This window comes from Nicotiana tabacum, chromosome 22 (genome assembly GCF_000715075.1).
Source record: "Nicotiana tabacum cultivar K326 chromosome 22, ASM71507v2, whole genome shotgun sequence".
Lineage (NCBI taxonomy): Eukaryota > Viridiplantae > Streptophyta > Magnoliopsida > Solanales > Solanaceae > Nicotiana > Nicotiana tabacum.
Window position 1 is genome coordinate 191,424,297 of NC_134101.1, and position 20,273 is coordinate 191,444,569.

The window sequence follows — 20,273 nt, forward strand, 5'->3', positions numbered from 1 at the left end:
CTTTCGTCAAACATCTGCTCAACACACGCACGCACACGGAGGAAAAGCGAGGCAGTCCAGTTAAAGTCCGGCGAAGTTCTGTCAAGGTTTCGTTTGGTTTTGTTTGAGTCTGTTGTTGTTCGTCGTTCGGTGAGGTCCAGTCAGAGTTCGTCAAGGTTAAAAGAGAAGGTGGGTTTTCATTGAAGTCGAGATCTGTTAGGTCGTTGGCAGTCTTAGTTCGAGTTTGCTATTTCTGTTCGAGTTCGTCGTTGTTCATTTTCGGTTAGTTGGTTTAAGTTTCATTTCTGTCCGTATTTTGTTTGATATTCTCGAATTTAAAATCAGTATATGTTTGATTCTTTTCTTGTTTGTTGTTATCATTTCTTGATTATTTGTTCCATTTGTTTTATGTTCTTGTTTAGTTTTAATATAGAAGTGTTTAGTTTAATCATGTTGTTAGATTTAATTTAAAGTTCAATTGATTATTGAGTTTAGTGATTTGAATCTACTTGTTTGTTATGTTCAATTTGTTACTGTTATTGAATCTGAAAGTATGTTTGTTGTTAAAAATATTATTCAGTCAAAAATATTTAGTTTCTAGCCTAAATTTATTCATGAAATTTGATTAGGAATTGGTTATAGCTGTTGTATATTGGTTAGAATTGATTAGGTGAATTGGTTATAGCTGATGGGGGTAGAATGGTAAATTACAGTATTTTCCGGGGTAAAATGGTAATTTCAGTAATTTCAGAGGGGCATTTTTGGAATTAAAAATTTGAACTATTATTTAATCCGAGTGTTCTGTCCACTAAGCGCTAATATATTAAAATAATGCATAAAATAATACGTAGTGGGGGACAAGACATAATGGTGGGGAATTAATATATTTATTTAATATAGTGGGGGACAAGACATGTGATAGTGCGGAATAATGCATTTGTTTAATCAATAATGGGGAACAAGACATAGTGGGATTACGGGGCTCAAGAAAAGTTGATTAAATAAAATAACAATTGCATTTTTTATGTAGTAGTGGGTTTGGTAAGAGAAAGGGGATGGTTTTATTATTTGTTAAGGGGTCTGTTATGAGGCATAAATAGAGCAGACTTGGACATAATTAAGAAAGGGAATTTGATCATCATAAATTCAGAGCTTAAGTTGAAAAGAAAACTGATTTGTCAGAACTTAAAAAATTCAGTCTTTGAGAATTAAAAACTGAAAGAAAAGCCTTTCTTTACTACTGAGAATCAGAATATTGTTACTGCTTCTCTGGTTTGCATTTGGTACTACTGATTTTCAGATTGGTCTTCTTGGGTTTTCTTTTGGTTCTGGAGTGCTGCTTCATTGAATTCTTGGGTTTCAGCTTGGGTTTCTAGTATTGTTTGCTGTTGGGTTATTCTTGAATCTGTTACTGGTTGTGGAATCATCTCTGTTGGTTTTAAGATCTGTCCCTGGGGGTTCAATTTGCTACTACTGTTGCTGTTGTTATATGCTACTGCATTTCTACTGATCTTCCTCTTCTTTTACTTCCAATATCAGGTACACAACTGATACGCTGGTTACTGTAAGCTGACACATGAAGCATGAATATGAAATGAAGAGTTGAAGTTCTGAATTTATCTTAGTTATATTCTGAATTTTAGTTGTGTATATACATTATTTAGTTTCCTCTAATCAGAATCATGTAGTTGTTTAATATATAATGGAACATCTGACAGTAGCTTAGTGGACGAACTGTCTATGTATTGCTAAAAAAAATGGTGTAGTAACTCTGTTCAGATAGTTCGTTATTGTTTGATGATTATCATATCTCAAAAAGCATGTTAGCTGATTTAGACTATTCTTAAACATTCAACAGTTAGCTCATTAAATGAATAGACCGCTTCAGAACTTGTAGGAATATTGTTTAGCTAGATACTATTGGTTAATTTCAGCATGTAAATGGTTTAGGATTAAAATTAGATTGCCAAGTTTTTTTTAAATTTGACAAACTGTGAGCATGCCTAGTATAATGTAACTAGGTAGTAACATGTGAATGAGATGGCCCAGGTCCAGTTTTGTGCCATACACGTTGGGCCTGGGTCCACGTTGGCCAACGGGCTGTCCATATTGTGCTTACATTCTGATTTAACAAATTGCGTTCGGAACCCGACTATAACAACTCGTAAGCATGTAAATAAATTAGGACCTGTTCTCTTTCATTTTTAGAGACAAATTTAATAGAAAAAATGTAGGCACTTTAGGATTATCCTTTTAAAATAAATGAGATGAGCCTCACCCAATAAAACGCACAAGTTGCGGGGCCCTCAATAAATGGTTAATAATTGTATAGACTTCGGGATCGGTCGTTTAGCAAATTTCACGGCCTTACCCAAAATAATGATACGCTAGTCGCTTTAGGCGCGCCTTTAACAATTTATTTTCTTAAACTCGGGTGCACATTTATGTGACCCAAATCCAAATCTCAACAGAGTCGAAATATGTCGATAACCACGGGTACTTTGATGTGACGTGGTTCGAGATATATTTTCACGATGTTGCAATTCTCTGTTAAAATAATAATAATAATAATGATAAAAGAAGTTAAAAGTTAAAATTCGCACATATGTTCAACATGTACTATATCAAATAATCAAGCCGAATATGACAGTTGAGCGACCGTGCTAGAACCACGGAACTCGGGAATGCCTAACACCTTCTCCCAGGTTAACAGAATTCCTTATCCGGATTTCTGGCGCGCAGATTGTTAAACAGAGTCAATATTTTCCTCGATTCGGGATTCAACCGGTGACTTGGGACACCATAAATCTCCCAAGTGGCGACTCTGAAATAAATAAATAAATCCCGTTTCGATTGTCCTTTAATTGGAAAAAACTCCCTTCCGCGCCCTTTTGAGGTGGCGTGGGCGAAAAAGGAGGTGTGACACCTTGTATGAAACTAGTCCATAAATACCAGGTATTATATCTCGGACCGTATTCTATCCCAAATTGACAAACTTCGACGAACCTCATTTTCTTCAACTCGTTTACCCTTTCACCGTCACGACTTTACTTATCACTTGTTATAAATATCATAAGCACTTATAATCTCAAAAATAGTCTTGTCATTGAACTTATGTCAATTATCTTATGACAAATCAAAAATAGAAAAGTACGGGATATAACATCACACCTCTATTCGAGGTTATGAAATGGTCGATGCAATAGTAATACCCAACTGAGAGTCGGGGTCGAATTCCACAAGGAGCTATATGAATGGGATAAAGTAGTGTATATTTGGACTAAGCACGTGAAATATCTAGATTGCACTTCCACAAATATGGTTTTGTTTTTACTTCTAAAATTACGCTAAGGATTACAATTCTAACAATATGAAACTAGAGAATATTAGTTTTGGATGTTTTTCAAATAATATAAAAGGCCTAAGGCTATGACCTTCACCTAGGTGTTTGCCTAACGGGTTGTAAATTTTAAAGCTTATTTTAGTGGTCGGAGAGTATTATAGCTATCAACACTCAAGTACCCACTCAATACCTCTTAGTAAGAGAGTGATTTTGCCCAATTTGATTTTCTCAAGTCCAAATGGGTATTGAACCAAACAGTTGATAAAATGCTCAAGTCGGGTTTTACTATCTCTAGGTTCAACCCTTTAGTTGGGACTATCAATCTCTTGATTTTATCCCAAATTCTTGTTAGCCAAGTTTTCCTAGACTAAGTCTCTCTTTCTCAAGTAGAGACCAAGTCAAATAGGCATGAACTAATGTTTGCAACTATTAATTCTACAATTAAAAGCAAGAACAAGGCTAAATAATAAATACCCAACCATAAACAAGCCATAAATCAAATACCCATTAGGTTTATACACTAGGGTTGGGTTACAACCCTAGTTAAAAATATAACTACTCATAATGGGTATAGAAGAAAATAGAGAAGAAAAGATAATTAAACTCATATTAAAAGATTAAAAGACAAAAATCCAATGTTAAATCATCAAAGTAATCTAATGTTGCCTAAAAAAGCCAGGAAAAACGACATAGCTTCTGCGGTCTCACAATAATTGTGCGATCCGCACATTGCACTAGCACTCTGATGGATTCCCTTCGCATTCTGCGGCTGCAGATGGAAATCTGCGGTCTGCATTTGAGCTTTTGTGCTTGCTTTTTGTCCTTGAGTTCACATTGCTCCTTCTTGAGTCGGATTTCATCTTTGTGGCTCATTTTCTAATACTCCTGTAATTAAGCATATTTCATCAGTTTTCGGGAATACAATTAAACACTTTTAGACTAAAACGAAAGCTAAACGGCACTAATAAGTAATCAAAATCCCCACTTATCAACTCCCCCAAACTTAAGCTTTTGCTTATCCTCAATCAATTAAAGTAATTCCTACCTCCACAAGATAAGAGCTATTCCAACTAATCTAATGTTCATCAATCACACATCAATTGGGACCAACAATTACCCACAACACTTATGAATTATCAACAAGACAATGCTTTGAAACTTTAAGTACAAATAGTTCTAATGTGACACTTGAGCATCAAGAGTTGACTTTATTCATCAAGGAAGCTCGCTCTTTTATGTAGGTCATTGTAGACCCCAAACTCTTTGTAAGCACGTGATTTTTGCCCTATATGAGAATTACTTCCAAAAAATTCAAAAATAAAATGATTTTTCTTTGGTGTGCAATTTTGTGATATTTTGAATAATTATTTGTATTTGTCTGTGCGTGTTTATTTGCTAAATTAATAAAAAATACAAAAATATGTCGCATTTTGTATGTAGGATTTAATTCTACAATTGTTAGTAATTAAATTTGTTTTACAAAAATTAAAAATTACAAAAATAGGCATCGTTTGCATTTTTAGCATTTAATGTCCAAATATACAATTTTATGCTTAATTATTACTTAATTGTGCGTTAATTGTTATTTGGAGTTAATTTGCGCTTTTATAACTTAATTTAATTCTTAATAATAGTTTTAAGTATTTTTATAGTTTAGTTTTAGAGAAATAAAAGAAGAAAAGAGAGCGAAAATATAAAGAAAGTCGGAATTGGGCCTCTTCTTCGATTTCAAGCCATAGGCCCAAAAAATGGCCCAGTCTTCCCTACGACCCAGTCCATTTCGAACTGGGTCGCCCCTGTCCATTAACCCAAATACCCAACACCCTTCTTCATTTTTCAAAACACAAAACAAAAACAAAACCAAAAAGAAAAGAAGAAGAAGAAAACCCTAAGAAATCCATCCGCCCCCTCCTATCTTCTTCTTCTTCCTCAAGCTTCCCCAAGCTCCTCCCATGGCAGACCTTCCCCCCTCACACCCCTGCCCCCCTCACGTCAACACACACACAACACAACCACTCTCACCCCCACGACATCCCCTCGCTGCCATGGCTGCGTTTTTCAAGTTCGTCGAGCAACTTCTACGCCACCATTGTTGCCCGTAGTTGCTTCTCCTCCTGCTGTTGCGTTTTCTTCTTCTCCAACACTGCTGCTGCTGCGTTTTTCATCCTTCATGTTGCTGCTGTGTCGTCCAAACAAACCACCACAACTGCTGCCCGCCGCGTCCAACCATGGACGAGCTTCATCGAGCTCGAACTCGAGCTCCCATGGCTGCCGTTGCATCTTCTCCGACACTGCTGCTGCTACTGTTTCGTGTTGCTGCTCCAGCAATGTTGCTGCTGCTGCCTTCTGCTTGTGGCGGGCTGCCATTGTTCGTTTTAAACGATGCCAAACGACCACCTTCTTTGGTCGTCCGTTCGTAGTCGTCTTCGACGTCAAGTTATCTTGGTGCGAGATTCGTTCTCGGACAGATTTGTTTACAATCAAAGTTCGTCGTTGATTCATCTCCGGTTAGTTGTTTTTGAGTTTTATTTTTGTCCATATTTTTGTTTGATATTTTCCGGATCCAAAATCGTTAAAGAATTCAATTCTTGTTTTGTTCGTTGTTTATCGTTGAAATCATTTTTTCTAGTTTGTTCATGTTCATGTGCTTTGTTAAAATTAATTTTCAGATTTCAAAATAGAAGTTTAATTAGTTGTTTTCATATTCATTTCATGTTTGTATTATTGTTTAAGTGAATATTTGTTAGTTTGTTGTTTGTTAGATTCAAATTGAAATTTAATTAACTATTTCTTCAATTTGTTTCATGTGTTTATGTATTGTTAGAAATTGTTAGTATTGTTAAGTTCAAGTTTAAGTTCATAATTGTTTCTTCGTCGATCTTGTTATTTGTTTAAAGAATTTAGTTGTGTTAAAGGAATATATTGATTTAATCGTTTAATCCGTCATGTTTGTTGTGTTAAAATAGATTCATTCATGTTCATGTTTGGATGATCTTGAATCCAAATTTTGTATAGTTTAATTTCTTGTTTACCATTTATGATTATTTCTTGAATTGTTCTCATAATCTTGTTTAAAGTTTAATATAAGAATTGTTTGTTGTAATGTTGTTAGAGTTGATTTTAAGTTCAATATTATTGAATTTAAGAATCTAAATATACTTGTTTGATTGTTGTTGTTGTTTAAATCCGAAAAATAGGTTTGTTGTTGCTAAAAATATTGTTCAATCAAATTTTAGTTGTTCTTGGTTGTTCAATTTGTGTTCATGTGATTTGTTGTTGAAATATTGTTAAAATCATGTTCATATGATATTGTTGTTATGATGTTCATCCGTGTTCATATTGTTGTTTGAACATTGTTAGAAATTGATCATATTGTCTATATTTTGGTTAAGTTTGATTAATTGATGTGTTATAGCTGATGGGTAGTTTGGTAAATTTGTAATACGTTTAGGGGTAGTTTGGTAATTTCAGTAAGGTCAGGAGGGGTAGTTTAGGAATTGTACATTTTGTAATTGTTTATTTGAAGCATGGGGGACAAAATGAAATGGGGTGGGTTGTGATATGATTATTTAATATAAAGGGGGGACAAGATTTAATTTAAAGGGGAATCTTGCATTATTTTAAATGAAGCATGGGGGACAAAATGAAATGGGGTGGTGTGATATGTTTATTTAATGTAATGGGGATGAGTGGGAAGATAATGGGTTGGGTAGAGAAAAAGTATTGATTTTAATTAATTGAAAGGTTTATGGGATGGGTTATATATGTGAAGTTTTGAAATCAAATACAGGGAGAAAGAGAAAAATACACAGATACGAGAGAGAGAAACAAATCTGAAAATAAGAGAGAGAAAAGGGCTGAACATTTAAGAGATAAAAATTCCGAAAAATATTTAAGATTTCAAAATAAAAAAAAACTAAAAAAAAATATTCTGCTTTCTTTTGTTGTTTGAAATCAGAATTAATTGTTGTTTCATCAAAGCTGGAAGATTTTTTTTTTTTTTGGATTACTACTCCACTGGTTTGTTACTGTTGCTGGGCTATTGTTGCTGTGTTGTACTGATTTTACTACTGCTGCTGATTCTCATATTCATTTTCTTTTGCTTCCAATATCAGGTACACAACTGAAAAGCTGGTTATTGTAATCTGAAATATGAAGCATGAATACATATGAAGAATGAAAATTTGAAGTTTTAATTTCGTTTTTTTTTCTTTGTTTTTTTTTGTTGATTGTATTTAAGCTATTTCATGAATTACTAAATAATAGCTGGAATAAGAAAATAATATCATAAGTTAGTCTATAATAAATCAGTTCGGCAAAACAGGTTAATTCATTAGCTATGAAGGCTTCAAGATTGTAGGTTGATCATGAACAAGTAGCTAAATTTAGTTAAAACATGAATTTAAATTAAACATCGTAAATTAGGCATTAAGGCATGACTTGAGCTTAAGCAAGATTAGAAGAACGTTTAAGTCTAATAAACTTTCTAATAAGCTTTAGTAATTATGGTTAAATCTAGTTTCAAATGATTGTGAATAATTAATCTCAATAATATTTTTTTTTTTAAAAAAAATAATAACAATGCTGAGTTTTAATCTAGCTATATTTGTTTATTTTGAATATTAGTTGTTGAATTTTTATTTTATTTAAAATTTCGAAATTAAGAGTAAAAATTTTTTTTTTCATCAATATTTGTATTAACCAAGCAATTAGCATGTCATGTTTTCTTAAAATTATAAAAGCTAGTAATTAATTAGGATTTTTATTTCTTTATTTTAGAGACTAATTTTTATAGAAAAAATGTAGTCGCTTTAAGATTTGTCCATTTAAAATAAATGAGATGAGCCTCGCTTAATGAAATGTATAGATTTCGGGGCCCTCAATAAATGTACAGTTAATTGCTTAGAATTAGGGAGGAGCCGTTTTAGCAAATTTCACGGCCCTACCCAAAATAATGACACGCTAGTCGCTCTAGGCGCGTATTTAATAATGTTATTTCCTTAAATATGGGTGTGCATTTATGTAACCCAAATCTAAATCTCAACGGAGTCGAAATGTGTCGATAACCACGGGTGCAATTGATTGCGACGTGATTTGAAATACGTTTTCACAATGTTGCAATTTTTCGTAAAATAATAACAATAAATAAAAAGAATAATAAAAGTGGCTAAGGGATAAAATTTGCACATAAGTTTATAATACGTATTATATTAGATAATCAAGCCGAATATAACAGTTAAGCGACCGTGCTAGAACCACGGAACTCGGGAATGCCTAACACCTTCTCCCGGGTTAACAGAATTCCTTATCCGGATTTCTGGTGCGCAGACTGTAATACAGAGTCATTCTTTTCCTCGATTCGGGATTAAAATAGGTGACTTGGGACACCCTAAATCTCCCAAGTGGCGACTCTGAAATAAAGAAATAAATCCCGTTTCGACTGTCCTTTAATTGGAAAAAACTCCTGTACCCCCGCGAGGGCGGAAAAAGGAGGTGTGACAACTCTGGCGACTCTGCTGGGGAATAAAGTTAAACCCAGAACCACTGGTTCAGGTTTAGAAATTCGAGCTTAGATAAATTGTTATATTTGGCTTTATCTGATTTTTACATGTTTGAGCCTAATGTGCTAAATGCTGCTTTTACCGCTTTGATATTATTTGACTGTATATATAAACTGTGCCGACACCCTTCTCTCTTCACCTCCGGGGATGTGCTTACTGGTTGAGACTCCCTATTCTGTTAGTGTCATACCCTGAAATAAGAAAGAGGTCGGACAAGTTACGAAGCCGGATGGCCTTTTGGTTCCCGGTAAGTTGCCCCCTCCTCGACTCGAGTTGTCCGCTCGGGTACATAGTCTAGTACACTGACCCAGGTTTTGAATATAGAATAACGTGACTTCATGCCGGATCCCTAGTAGGAACGCTTATTTGCATCACGTTGCATTTGACTTAGGGGACTCAACACAGGGGTTGGGTCCGTCTAGGACTAGCAACCTGAAATGAAAAGACCATTCTGATGCATCCTACTTGCTCTGTACATATATTTGTTTCGAACTTGCATGTTGACCGGTTTTTGAATCTCGGGAATGTTAGAAAATTGAAAAAAAAAAGAGAAATATCAGTTAGGGAGTTAATTGATTATCTTAGAAATAAAAAAAATCAATGACCAATTACTGGCTAAACTCTGCCGGAATTTTGAAAAAAAAGGAAAATGTTTTATTTTGTTTTACTAAAAAAAAATCAAAGAAAATAGAAAAAGAGCCTTTTATTTTTGGAAAGTTGGTTGTTGATAAAGAAAAGGATAAGAAAAGTTTTTGTTCTAGTTTGAAAAACATAAGTTGTTTCATTATTTGTTGAAAAAGGAAAGGAAAAAAAAAGGGTCTTTTATTTTAGTTTGGAAAATAGGTTGTTTTATTATCTGTAAAAATAAAAATAAAAAGTCTATTATTTTTAGCTTGGAAAAATAGGCTATTCTATTTGTTGAAAAGAAAAAAAAAGAGTCTTGTTTCTAAAAATAGTTTTATTCGCTTATGAAATGCCAAAAATAAAAATGGAAAAGAGTCATGTTTTAAAATAGTTCGGTTAATTTACCCGAACTACGCGGGTTTGATTCTCACCGGATGTGAGATACGTAGGCAACCCTCATCGGGTCCAACCCCCCTTTTTTGCTAAAATAGCCAAAAACAAATAAAAAAAAACATGTCAAGATTTTTAATTTTGTCATAAATAAGTCGGGTGATGTCCAACTTCCTCTTTTACAAAAAAAAAAATAGCAAAAATATATATGTCAAATTTCTAAGAAGTCGGGTGACGCTGTTTTATCAAGACATAGCCGAATGTTCCCGAAGGGGACGCCGGAAGGCTAACTTTGCATAAACAGCCACTTTTGGGTCATATTTAAGATTTGGTCCAGTTGACCCACACAGCCTTAAAAATCTTCGTCCCCGAGACGTTGAAAGGCCGTGTTTGCAATATTGAGTTTTCTAATTTGAAAAACGATAAAAAGAGTCATAAATAAGTCAGGTGATGTTGTTATGTCATAAATAGCCGAATGTTCCCGAAAGGAACGCCGGAAGGCTGACTTTGCATAAACAGCCACTTTTGGGTCATGTTTAGGATTTTTGGTCTAGTTGACCCACACAGCCCTATAAATCTTCGTCCCCGAGGCGCTGAAGGGCCGTGTTTGCAACACCAGGTTTTTATTATAATTTTAAAAGAGAAAAAAAAACAAAGAGTCGGCGGTCAGGTGAATACCGTTTGAATTTTGTCATAATAAGCCGAGCCAGCTTCGGCCGCGTCTTAAACCGTTCTTGCCGAAATAGCCTTAGAGTATCTTTCAGTTGTCGAAAGGTTATTTTCGTAAAAGAATGGACAAGTTGGTGAAGTGTCATAAAATAATCCTCCCCAGCCTCAAAATTCATGTGAGAATTGGAAGGGGCCACATTTGCAAAAATAGTCATTTGGTTGCATTTGATAAACGGGGAAAGGAAGCTGGCCGTTTGTTTTTGAGTTTGTAAATCTTTTGATTAGAATATGCGGGTTGTTTGATTTTCAAGTTTGTAGGTCATCTTTAAACCTTTGAAACCCAGTTTGTTTTAATATGAAAATTAAAAAATAATGTTGAGTATTGTTTATCTTTATTGGTCCGAACTACGCAAAGTCTGATTCATGCGGGGTCATGATACGTAGGCAATCTCCATAAGATTCGACCACCACTGAAAAAGAAAAAAAAGGAAGAAAGAAAAATAAAGGAAAGCGCAAGTGCATCGCATCTCTGATAGAATGGTTTAACTGCTTAGGTGCATTGCATCTCTAATATATGATTATCTGTCAAATGCCCTGACACTAACGTGATGGCTTCCCTTTGCTGTGTTCATATATAGAAAAGTGGTTGGTTGTGGTAACTCCTCCCTGCAAAGCAAATGACACAGAACCTCAGAACAGGGTGGGTCGGTACTGATGACCGACAACAATTGGTCGAACAGAACAACGGGTTGGTAGAAGAAGTGAAAATGCTGAGACAACATGTGGCAGACATGTATCAGGCATGGATAACTGGGAAAGCACCACCCCTACCACCGCCAAGCTTTTCAAACTCTGGCATTACCCATCCCCCAAACTCTCCATCCCAGCCCACTTATGACAGTTTTCCTAGATACCCGAGTAGCTCCATCACTCGTCCACGCTACTCCCCTCCCCAATGCTACTTCTCTCCACGAGATTCCCAAAGACGGGCTTCACTTTCCAAATACCCAGCTCCACAGAAGGCCTATCCACCCTCACAAGCCTACCGGAAGCCCCCTGGATCAGGTTTCCGGCCCAATCAAGCATTTAGGAACGAAAGGTTGCTGAAACGAGGAAAGGCTCTCACCCCTATCGGAGTATCTTATGCAAGTCTGTTTGAAAGGCTAAAGCATGCTGGCTCTATTGAGCCACTCCCCGCATGTACTCCAAATCCACTTGCAAGGAGCTTTGATCCGGCAGCGCGATGCGCCTACCACTCCAATGTCATAGGGCACAACATTGAGAGCTGTCATAGTTGGAGAAGGGAAGTAGAGAAAATGATCCAAGAAGGGCGGGTTGTGATTAATAACAGTGACATGGTGCACTCGAGCCCCCTCGAGAACTTGCCAATGGATGTTGATGATATTGAAGCTGGTAATGGTCTTTGCAGTATCGATGCAAAGCTCAGTGGCTAAGATGCCAGTCTTGATAAAGTGGAAGGACGCTCTGTTTCTTGGTTAACAAGAGAGAAGCTTGTGGTGGCTTATTTTGTTGACATTTATGTTGTTCGGATTATTAGGGTTGTAATTCGGATATTGTTTTGTGTCAATATCTTTCCGCTTATCTTTCCGTTTTGTCATAGCGGTTTGTTTAAGTTTTGTCCAGGTTGTTTAGGATTTTATTCCAGTTTGTTTTTGTTTTTTTTTTAACCATTTCACCGGTAGTCCAATGCAAAATCCGGTCTTTTATTATTTCCAGTCATCTTTTTGTTTGGTCCTTTTATCATTTTTTGTTCAGTGCCGATTCTAGTGACATGACATGCGCACACAATTTGGGCTTAACCTTAAAAGTTAATCGTAAAACCCTGGAAAGGCGATCAGACCATTTAAAGGAAATAAGAACGGTTTGGGATTATTTGAAGCCCGAGTCATGTGGAACTGGGGCAAGTTAAACACAAAGAAAACCGTTAAAATCAAGATTCTCCAAATTGGCGTGAGGGTCATTCATGATAATGAGAGTGTCGCCCAACGATGTTTTAAAAATAACAAAGGGAAAAGCAAATGTTTAACATAATTGTCAAGCCCAACACCGTCAGAAGAGACTATAAATCTATTGTTTGTTGTGTTGTTTGCATTTGGCATGTTTTGAAGACTGGAAGGACGAAGGCATTTTGTTCTACTACCTAAACACTTTATCCTTCGTTACCTCTTTTGAGCCTTACTTATTTTTCTTTCATACCCCTCGTTCGGAATCAGTAAAAACGACTAGAAAACGCGAGTATGGCATGAAAACATGAAGAAAAAAAAGAAGAAAAAGAAAGAAAAAAAAAAGAAAAGAAAACAACAAAACGAAAAAGAAAAGAAAAGAAAAATGATAACAAAAAAAAAAGTCAAATGAAAAAAGAGGAATTGGGAACTACGTTTGACCTGATTCCTCAAAGAGGATACGTAGGCGCTTCACGGCTCGGTCATAGGGTGCTTAATGGCCACAATGGTCATAGTGTACATGGTGTAATAAAAATAATAAAAAATAAGTAAATAATCCCCAAGCAAGAAACTGGGTCAAGGGTTGCGTTTGTTGTAAACAAATATGATTTCGAAGGTTGTAATTTTGAACCCCAAATTTGATTTGTTTTTTAGCCTTTAATACCCTTTCTTTCTATCCTGTCCAAAAACCCACATTACGGTCCAAAGAAAGACCTTCTGACCAGTCTGCAAAAGATGTCAAGTCAGACAAATGAGAGTCTTACCGGCGAACATAACATTCTGTTCCACAGCAGAAAGGACTCTAATCTCCAACAGAGAGAGTCATACTAGCAACACTCCAAATCCCCAACTGGAAAGTGATACAAATGAGAGAGTCTTATCGGTGAAAATCTTCACGGACACCATAAGGCGATGAAAGCTGAGAGAAAAACCAAAATGAGAGAGACTTGATAGTGAAAACCCTTCGGGCACTACAAGTCGAATAAGATTAAGAATCAGATGGGGAATTGCCAATTGAAGGTCTTGAAAGATGATTGATGGCAGAGGATAGGCCACATGTGCATGTCATGACCATTAGAGTCGGTGTCTGCGTTTGATAGGTTTTTATTTATAGTTTCTTTTGTTAAAGAGTCATCCTTTTCCTTTGTCTTTATTCTGTTCCTTTTCATCTTTTCCTTTCATAGAAAAACTCCCCAATAGAGTCTGTCTGGTCAAAACAAGTGTGAATTGACTTCAAAATATGCCATCAGCTTTCCAATTATGCAAGATAAGATCTGACTAGTACATCCAAGTGGTATAGTCAGCGAGGAACAAACGCGAGGCCAGTGTCAAAAAAGATATCCCCAGCAAAAGGGAATTGACAAAAGGATTGACAAGTGTCAAGAAGGATACCCTTGCCGAAATCAAAGGTTATAAACCTCAAGGCCAAGGCCTGTTGAACAAAGCAAGGAGAGCAGTGAGCATGATTTGGGGAAATTCATACTAGACTAAAGGTCGGGGAAATGCCAGTTTCCGAGCTATGCCACAAAAGAAGAGGGATATCCCCAGCAAAAAGGGATTATCCCCAGCAAATAATATCATCCCCAACAAGTTGTGGAGCGCAGAGCAAGGAAGGAGAAAAGGAAAAGTCATCCCAGTAGGAGTATCACAACCAACCACCACGTTTTAAACTAACAAATTTTGTTTGATTTGAAACAGGTAAAGGAAATGGCATTGATAACAGAAATGCATGCCATAAGGGAGACTGTCAAACTGGGGCAGAAAATTTTCCTTTCATTTGGAAAATTTTCTGGAAGTCAGGTACTCATTCGAGGAAGAATAAAGATAGCACCAGTCTCAAGGGAAGTGGTGTTTGAACCAGTGTTGCCCCAACATAATAAGTTTAAATGGAGGAAGTATTCCCCAGCAGACAGAATAAAGGGATGACACTTGTGCTCAGAAAAGCAAAAAGCCATTATCATCCCGAGAAGCTTCCAGAAGAATGAATCATCGACTTGAAGGGATAAAATTCCCCAGCAGCGTTATCCTCAACAACGTTATCCCGAGAAGATAACACTTTTATCCCCAGCAGTGTTGAAAAAAAAATTGAATTTGAAGGAGGGGAAGAAAGGAGACTTCCCCAGTAGTATTATCCCCAGCAATCAGGCATCCACCTGAAAAACAAGGAAGAGCAGTTGGAGTATTAGCAATCAGGCGTCCACCTGGAGAACAAGGAAGAGCAGTTGAAGTATCAGCAATCAGGAGCCCACCTGGAGAATAAGGGAATACAATGGAAGTATCAACAATCAGGAGCCCACCTGGAGAATAAGGGAATACAATTCAAATTTTAAGTAATCAGGAGCCCCCCCTGAAAAACAGAATGGCGTTTTATTTTTGACATTATTGGTTGAAGTCAGGAGCCCCCCTGAAGAACAGAATGGTGATTTGTTGGTTGAAATTGGGAGCCCGCCCATATAACAGAGGAATACATTGAGTCTTTTCATTTCAAAAAAAAAGGGAAGTAGTTTGCAGAGGAATGAAACATCCTACTCAAAAGGAAGTAATTTTGGAAAGAGTAAGATAACATATTTACTCAGCTGAGTTATCCACAGCAGTGTTAACCCCAGTGGATCATCGAGATGTAGAAGCATCCTCAACAGAGTTTCGGGCAACCCAGAGTGGATAAGGAAGAAAAGGAAAAGTCATCCCCATCAAAATAATCCCCAGCAGTTTCGAGGGAAGACAACACAAGTAAGTAAATAATTCAGGAAGAAGGAAATGGTTCACGCATAGGAGACGCACTTCCTAAGTGAAGATTTCATTAATAGGAGACGCATTTCCTCCTAAGTTTAGTTTTACCCATAGGAGAGGCATTTCCTCCTAAGTTTAGTTTCACTCATAGGAGAGGCATTTCCTCCTAAGTTTAGTTTCACCCATAGGAGAAATATTTCCTCCTAAGTTTGTTTTTACCTATAGGAGATGCATTTCCTCCTAAGTTTAGTTTTTACCCATAGGAGAGACATTTCCTCCTAAGTTTAGTTTCACCCATAGGAGATGCATTTCCTCCTAAGTTTAGTTTCACCCATAGGAGAAATATTTCCTCCTAAGTTTGTTTTTACCCATAGGAGATGCATTTCCTCCTAAGTTTAGTTTTTACCCATAGGAGAGGCATTTCCTCCTAAGTTTAGTTTCACCCATAGGAGATGCATTTCCTGCTAAGTTTAGTTTCACCCATAGGAGAGGCATTTCCTCCTAAGTTTAGTTTTTACCCATGGGAGAGGCATTTCCTCCTAAGTTTAGTTTTACCCATAGGAGACGCATTTCCTCCTAAGTTTACTTTGACTCATAGGATAGGCATTTCCTCCTAAGTTTAGTTTTACCCATATGAGATGCATTTCCTCCTAAGTTTACTTTGACGCCTGAAGAGAGGAATGGCGATTATTTTCAAAGTTGTTGTTGAAGTCAGGAGCCCGCCTGAAGAGAGGAAAGGCGTTTTTAAAAGAAGAAGAAGTCAGGCGTCCACCTAGAGAACGAGGATGAAGAATTTAAGAAGAAGTCAGGACCCCCCTGAAGAACAGAATGACGATATATTGGTTGAAGTTAGGAGCCCGCCTGAAGAGAGGAATGGCGATTATTTTCAAAGTTGTTGTTGAAGTCAGGAGCCCGCCTGAAGAGAGGAAAGACGTTTTAAAAAGTTGTTGAAATCTTGCCAACCTAAAGAAAGGAATGGCGATGTATGGTTTGAAGTCAGGAGCCCGCCTGAAGAGAGGAAAGGCGATTATTTCCAAAGTTGTTGTTGAAGTCAGAAGCCCGCCTGAAGAGAGGAAAGGCGTTTTTAAAAGTTGTTGAAATCTTTCCAACCTAAAGAAAGGAATGACGATGTATTGGTTGAAGTCAGGAGCCCGTCTGAAGAGAGGAATGACGATTTATTCTCAAAGTTGTTGTTGAAGTCAGGAACCCGCCTGAAGAGAAGAAAGGCGTTTATTTTAAAAGTTGTGTTGTTGAAGTCAGGAGCCCGCCTGAAGAGAGGAATGGCGCTTATTTTTAAAAGTTGTTGTTGATGTGGGGAGCCCGCCCAGATAACATAGGCATACATTTCAGTCTTTACATTTCAGTTGTTGAAGTTGGGAGCCCGCCCATAGAACAGAGGCATACATTCAGTCTTTAATTTCAAGTATTGAAGTTGGGAGCCCGCCCAGATAACAGAGGCATACATTTCAGTCGTTACATTTCAATCATTGAAGTTGGGAGCCCGCCCATATAACAGAGGCATACATTTCAGTCGTTACATTTCAGTTGTTGAAGTTGGGAGCCCGCCCATATAACAGAGGCATACATTTCAGTAATTCATTTCAAGTGTTGAAGTTGGGAGCCCGCCCATAGAACAGAGGCATACATTTCAGTCTTTTCATTTCAGTGTTGAAGTTGGGAGCCCGCCCATAGAACAGAGGCATACATTTCAGTCTTTAATTTTCAAGTGTTGAAGTTGGGAGCCCGCCCATATAACAGAGGAATACATTCAGTCTTTAATTTCAAGTATTGAAGTTGGGAGCCCGCCCATAGAACAGAGGCACACATTTCAAGATCAAGTCAGAGGACAATAAAACAGAAGGTTACAATAGGAATCCCCAGCAGGAAACAACAAAATTCCCTGGCACCGGGAAACAGAAGGTTGCAACAAGAGGTCACAGTACAAACTCAAGTACATGTGTCAAAAGAAGAAAAACACCGGAAGAAATGCAAGCAGACAAGGAAGCAAGGCAACAAAAACAAATTGTACTCTAGCCTAGCTTCTTGTTTTCTTTTAAGCATGGTGTAACAAGGAGATCGGTAAGCAGTGGTAATAGCATGCAACAACAGTAACAATGCAGTCCCACAGTAGTCCCAGCTACCAAAATTTCTCGAACTACATTGACCTGATTCCTGTTTAGCCCAGGATATGTAGGAAACCTTTGAAGCAAAGGTTCAGTCAAATCTTTTTCAAAAAATGCTTCACACGGAGTACTCGGATGGGCAAAAATCGCTCGCTTTATCTTTGCACGAAAACCCTTCGTGTCTTCGGGCAAAGAGGGGCAGCTGTAAGCACGTGATTTTTGCCCTATATGAGAATTACTCCCAAAAAATTCAAAAATAAAATGATTTTTCTTTGGTGTGCAATTTTGTGATATTTTGAATAATTATTTGTATTTGTCTGTGCGTGTTTATTTGCTAAATTAATAAAAAATACAAAAATATGTCGCATTTTGCATGTAGGATTTAATTCTACAATTGTTAGTAATTAAATTTGTTTTACAAAAATTAAAAATTACAAAAATAGGCATCGTTTGCATTTTTAGCATTTAATGTCCAAATATACAATTTTATGCTTAATTATTACTTAATTGTGCGTTAATTGTTATTTGGAGTTAATTTGCGCTTTTATAACTTAATTTAATTCTTAATAATAGTTTAAGTATTTTTATAGTTTAGTTTTAGAGAAATAAAAGAAGAAAAGAGAGCGAAAATATAAAGAAAGTCGGAATTGGGCCTCTTCTTCGATTTCAAGCCATAGGCCCAAAAAATGGCCCAGTCTTCCCTACGACCCAGTCCATTTCGAACTGGGTCGCCCCTGTCCATTAACCCAAATACCCAACACCCTTCTTCATTTTTCAAAACACAAAACAAAAACAAAACCAAAAAGAAAAGAAGAAGAAGAAAACCCTAAGAAATCCATCCGCCCCCTCCTATCTTCTTCTTCTTCCTCAAGCTTCCCCAAGCTCCTCCCATGGCAGACCTTCCCCCCTCACACCCCTGCCCCCCTCACGTCAACACACACACAACACAACCACTCTCACCCCCACGACATCCCCTCGCTGCCATGACTGCGTTTTTCAAGTTCGTCGAGCAACTTCTACGCCACCATTGTTGCCCGTAGTTGCTTCTCCTCCTGCTGTTGCGTTTTCTTCTTCTCCAACACTGCTGCTGCTGCGTTTTTCATCCTTCATGTTGCTGCTGTGTCGTCCAAACAAACCACCACAACTGCTGCCCGCCGCGTCCAGCCATGGACGAGCTTCATCGAGCTCGAACTCGAGCTCCCATGGCTGCCGTTGCATCTTCTCCGACACTACTGCTGCTACTGTTTCGTGCTGCTGCTCCAGCAGTGTTGCTGCTGCTGCCTTCTGCTTGTGGCGGGCTGCCATTGTTCGTTTTAAACGATGCCAAACGACCACCTTCTTTGGTCGTCCGTTCGTAGTCGTCTTCGACGTCAAGTTATCTTGGTGCGAGATTCGTTCTCGGATAGATTTGTTTACAATCAATGTTCGTCATTGATTCATCTCCGGTTAGTTGTTTTTGAGTTTTATTTTTGTCCATATTTTTGTTTGATATTTTCCGGATCCAAAATCGTTAAAGAATTCAATTCTTGTTTTGTTCGTTGTTTATCGTTGAAATCATTTTTTCTAGTTTGTTCATGTTCATGTGCTTTGTTAAAATTAATTTTCAGATTTCAAAATAGAAGTTTAATTAGTTGTTTTCATATTCATTTCATGTTTGTATTATTGTTTAAGTGAATATTTGTTAGTTTGTTGTTTGTTAGATTCAAATTGAAATTTAATTAACTATTTCTTCAATTTGTTTCATGTGTTTATGTATTGTTAGAAATTGTTAGTATTGTTAAGTTCAAGTTTAAGTTCATAATTATTTCTTCGTCGATCTTGTTATTTGTTTAAAGAATTTAGTTGTGTTAAAGGAATATATTGATTTAATCGTTTAATCCGTCATGTTTGTTGTGTTAAAATAGATTCATTCATGTTCATGTTTGGATGATCTTGAATCCAAATTTTGTATAGTTTAATTTCTTGTTTACCATTTATGATTATTTCTTGAATTGTTCTCATAATCTTGTTTAAAGTTTAATATAAGAATTGTTTATTGTAATGTTGTTAGAGTTGATTTTAAGTTCAATATTATTGAATTTAAGAATCTAAATATACTTGTTTGATTATTGTTGTTGTTTAAATCCGAAAAATAGGTTTGTTGTTGCTAAAAATATTGTTCAATCAAATTTTAGTTGTTCTTGGTTGTTCAATTTGTGTTCATGTGATTTGTTGTTGAAATATTGTTAAAATCATGTTCATGTGATATTGTTGTTATGATGTTCATCCGTGTTCATATTGTTGTTTGAACATTGTTAGAAATTGATCATATTGTCTATATTTTGGTTAAGTTTGATTAATTGATGTGTTATAGCTGATGGGTAGTTTGGTAAATTTGTAATACGTTTAGGGGTAGTTTGGTAATTTCAGTAAGGTCAGAAGGGGTAGTTTAGGAATTGTACATTTTGTAATTGTTTATTTGAAGCATGGGGGACAAAATGAAATGGGGTGGGTTGTGATATGATTATTTAATATAAAGGGAGGACAAGATTTAATTTAAAGGGGAATCTTGCATTATTTTAAATGAAGCATGGGGGACAAAATGAAATGGGGTGGTGTGATATGTTTATTTAATGTAATGGGGATGAGTGGGAAGATAATGGGTTGTGTAGAGAAAAAGTATTGATTTTAATTAATTGAAAGGTTTATGGGATGGGTTATATATGTGAAGTCTTGAAATCAAATACAGGGAGAAAGAGAAAAATACACAGATACGAGAGAGAGAAACAAATCTGAAAATAAGAGAGAGAAAAGGGCTGAACATTTAAGAGATAAAAATTCCGAAAAATATTTAAGATTTCAAAATAAAAAAAAAACTAAAAAAATATTCTGCTTTCTTTTGTTGTTTGAA